Raw genomic sequence first — 4,731 nt, 5'->3', positions numbered from 1 at the left:
AGCGAGGAAGGTCGGGGCCGCCCCATACAGGGCGTCCAGATCAGCCACGCTCAGGGACCTACCTGGTCGCGCATACATAGAAATAATTTTTATGTTTTGCCTGTTAATAGTTAAGTTAATTGCTACTGCTTCGAGATTCTGAAAATCGGGGAGCTGCCATTCAGTGTTTTTTATGCTTTTATGGACAATAAGGGCTACTCCCCCTCCTCTTTGATTAACTCTGTCGCGCCTATAGATTGCATAATTTAGTATAGTAATTCTATCAGTCGGAATTAAGTGGGTTTCATTAATCGCAGCTATTTTTATTTTGTATTTTTCTAAGTGGTGAATTAATTCCGGTATTTTATTTTTAATGCCGCGTGCATTCCAGAATAGGAGGGACTTAAGACTATGGGCCGCGGTTGGTATGCAACACTGGGCCGGATTACGAGCTGCCATTGAGCTTGGCAGCCAGTGTCTGGACGAAGCCCATCATCGCATGGACTTTTTCTGTTAGGGAAACAGATGGGTCGCACCATATAACCATAAGCTGGCACATGGGGACGATTGTGGCCGCCAGATTTTCATCCGTGTTGAAAGTGCGCGACTGTTCGAGCACTTTCTGGAAGTCAGCCAGGCCCGGTTTCGAGGCTGGCTGCTGTTGGGGCGCGGGCGGTGCAGTTGGCAGCATTGGAGCTGCGTCTACCGCCATGCTCGTCTCAGGTGCCGGGGCTACCTGCGGCCGGGAGAGCGCGGTCGTGCGCTTCGCCGGGGCTGGCGCAGCCTTAGCTGCTACGAGCTTATCCTGGGCAGGCTGTCGCGGCCTGTCCTGCCCAGGCTGCGGGGGCCTTTCCTGAGTGGGTCGCGGGGGTTTGCCTTGGCCATTTTTGTGGCCCGTCGGGTGTTTTTTGACCCCCTTCCGCTGCCAGGGGTTGTTCGCCAGCACTGGGTAGTCCAGCTCGTTGTAGCTGGGCTCGCAGTGCTGCTCCAGGGGCGCGAATCGGTTGCCACCTGCCTGCTGCAGGTAGTCGCCGAAGCTCCGGGGAGGAGGGTACCTCGGTGGACCCCAGGGGTTTTGCCTCGGGGGGCCAGAGAAGCCCGGAGGGGGCCGTGGCATCGGTTGCGGCTGGGGCTGCATTGCAGCGCGCCTGTTTTCGCGCAGGTCGCGGCGAGACTGTTGCTCGCGCTGCTTGCGTACCTGGGGCGGAAGGTGCCTGCGGGTCTCTTTTTTATAGACCTGGCAGCCCTTGTAGTTTGCGCAGTGTGCCTCCTTACAATGCGCGCACTTTTTGTGCTCCTGGTTGCCCCCATTGGGGCAGTCGGGAGCGCGGTGTGGCCCGCTGCACCACCGGCACACAGGGGCCGCGTGGCAGGCCTTGCCAACATGGTTATAGCGTTGGCAAACGCTGCATTGGGCGGGGCCTGAGGGGCGCCTGTAGTCGACGACACGCACCAGCATGCCGCCGAACTCTGTCAGGGAGTAGATGCGCTCAGAATCGCACGTCTGAGGCACCTCAATGACCAGGGCGTCGCATTTTTCCCTGCGCAGCCTGTTCTCCAAGAACCAGTGGTTCTGGACAGGCAGGTTCAGGGCTGCAAATTCCTCCTGGAGGAAATCGGTCGGGGTGTGGCGGTGTACTCCGCGCAAGACGAATTTCTTGGGCACTTCGTCTCTCTGAAGGAGGACGGAGTGCTGGGCGCCTATCGCCTTAAGGGCCTGGACTGCCCTTTGGTAGTCCGGGACGGACGCAGGATTGACCTGGATCTCGTCCTTGCCGCGGTTTTGGCAGGTGAACTTTTCCGCCAGGGCCTGCTTGAGGGCGGTGTATACCCTTGGGTACGTGTGCCCCTGGTCTAAAAACACGAACAGGGGCTTCACTCGGAGCTTTTTGGGCGGTGCCGCAGCTCCGGCGGCATGGCCTGCAGTTGGTTGTGGGCGAGGGGGGGAGGGGCCCGCCTCGTCGTCGCTGCTGCCTGCACCGGACACCTCCGTGTGCAGGCGCTTGTTGCGCTTACCAGTGGCAACACTCCAGCCACTGGATTGATCGGAGCTAGGCCCTGAGGGGGCCTCGCTTTCTGTCATCTCGACAGCGTCGCTCATGTCGTCGTGGTAGCCTACGCTCGGGTCCACCCACTGACCGTCCCCCGGGGCTAAGTTAGCCGGGTTCAGGCTAGGCTACAGGGGAGCTAGCTCCCCGGGTGTTGCCGAGTTGTTGGTTGCCAATAACTTACTCTTTACCGCAGCTCTCTCTTACCGCCTGTGCGCATGTAGCACACAGGCACCTTTCAGTACACCGCTGGGTAGCACTAAGAAGTGCTAACCACAGCTTGGGCGTCGACGATCTATAAATTCACGGCGAGCAGCTCCGGGACACGTCCGTCCTCTACCGAAGCGCAGCTGGAACTCCTCTCTTTTTCTTTTTTTTTTTCTTTTTCTCTCTGCAAATATCTGGTTACCCAATTTTCTGGTTGCGGACGGTTCAGAAAATTCTCGATGCCTTGCTCACGTAGGGAGCAGCGCACTTTGGACAGCGAAAGTAATGTAGGGCTTCTTTAGCACTGATTTTTCAATGTTTTCTAAATGTCAGCAGTCTACGATGACATAATGGGCAGTTCCACTAATAGTGTAATTTTTTTATGGCAGCTGCACTGTTTAATTTGCACTGCGAGCTGTTTAAATTTACTGCTACACCAAACAGGGAACTTTTCATTTGCAGATGTTATTCAAGGAATCAAATACGTAATTTGTGCTGGAATCACTTGAAAATGGTTAAATTAACTTAGGTATACTTTAGTGTATAGTATGCTGAAAATGTGGAGATAATTTCATGAAGGCTGTTTGCTGTGGAAGCACTAGCAAATCACCTTGTTCAGTGCCACCTGGAATGGCTTTCTTCGTGCACCTCCAAGGATGATGTGATTATTATTGTGAGTAAATTTTGTTTACATTTTCATTGTGTGAATAATAAAACTTTTAACTGTACACACAACAAGCATTTCACTTGGATCTGATGCATTCTCAAGAGTGCAGTTTCTGTTTAGCTTTTAAAACTGGCTGCCCTTCAATTCACTCAAGGTGCAGATGCAAGTTGCTGATGAAGTATTCCACACACATGCTACATTGGAGAAATATTTTAATAAAAATTAAAACTCTTGCAGGATTTCGAATAAAAACTATCCTATTTATCCCTTCTATGTTTTGGTACTGCGAAATTGAGAGAGGTAAGTAAGTTGTGAGGTTATTTTTACTTGCTTGCATGTGAGGTTAGCAGAGCAAAAATATTTTTGAAATTGCAGATACATGGTCACTTTATTTCGTTGCAAACATTTATAAGCTCGTAATCTTATTTAAAGTCTCCATACTTAATGCGTTTGGAAAACCTTCTTTCTCTCAATTTTACAATGGAACAAAATTTTACTTGTATGTGTACATTAATTCCATCTCTAAATGATGTAGGTTTACGCACCGAGATCAGGTACATTGTAGAGAGAAAAACACACGAGTACCTGCTTATTTTGAAGTTTTAATGAGTATATTAAAAAAAAAAAAAAAAAAACGATAAAAATATAATTGAAAAAGTATATTATTCACGTATTTTTGAGGATGAGGGGAGGGGGTGTTTTTGTCCGATGGTCGTTTATCTTTAAAGAAATTTCCGTTGGACCTGTGCGTTCTTGCTCTGCCAATTCTCGAAAAATGAAATATTTTAAGTCGTCTTTTATGTGCTAACTTCATTATATTTGGCTGCATTCGTATTTTTATTAGTTTTGAAACATTCATGTCACGGAAAATAATCATAAACCAGGACAAAAACGTTTTGACTAAATGTTCTAGGTTGGTTGTAAAACATTTTCTTATTTTATTTCACATCGGAAACATCTGTTAAGTTGTAAGCTTTGTAATGAATGCGACAGTCACTTGTTCGCTGAAGTGTTTGTTTAAGAAATTAGTATTGTAAATTTGTTTATGGTCTTGTTAAATGAAATTTTAAGTGAAATCATTTGGGAAAACAGAGGCTACAGGAATTTTCAACACAACTTGATGACCGACGTTGTGACTAGTGTGGGAGTGTGTGCTCGTGTAAATATCAATTTTTCTTACTCCTCGTGCCGGTCAACAGGAAAACAGCGAGTGTGTTATCTCATCGCGGGCGTGTGATTGCGTGTGGTAAATTGTGCTAGGTTAATTACCGCAAAACTCCACTGTGTGCAAATATGTAGTGTGTCGCTGTATGCAAATATTTGGTATGTCTTTTTTTTTTTTTTTTTTTTTTTCAGGCAATACACACTTTGAATTTTACACAATTTCGATGCTGCAACCTAAGTGTATACATGCGAATAGGATTGCTTAAATGAAAAAGTAAAGTAGGAGGTAAGTGCAAATGTTTCCAGGAGGTTATGCACACACAATCTATTTTATGAATTAATAGTTATTATCTAAGAAAATGATAGAAGATTATAAATAATGTGTGCAGAATAATACAGAATTTGCATGTTACACAAAAAAAAATATATATATATATATTCCAAATATTGTTAGCAAAATGCACCTAGATTAGTGAGCTGGATTTTTTTTTTTTTTTTGTATTTTTGTTCTGTTGATCCCACGTGGAGTCAAGGCTCCGGGATATAGAACATGTATGTGCAGACAATTAATATTTACATGATGCAAGTTACCAAGAAAAAAAATTTCAAAAAAAAAAAATACATAACATGTTACACAATTTAACTTTATGCAAAACATGAAGCAGC

The sequence above is a fragment of the Bacillus rossius genome, unplaced genomic scaffold, assembly GCF_032445375.1.
Source record: "Bacillus rossius redtenbacheri isolate Brsri unplaced genomic scaffold, Brsri_v3 Brsri_v3_scf572, whole genome shotgun sequence".
Lineage (NCBI taxonomy): Eukaryota > Metazoa > Arthropoda > Insecta > Phasmatodea > Bacillidae > Bacillus > Bacillus rossius.
Note: the sequence above shows the minus strand (reverse complement) of the source record.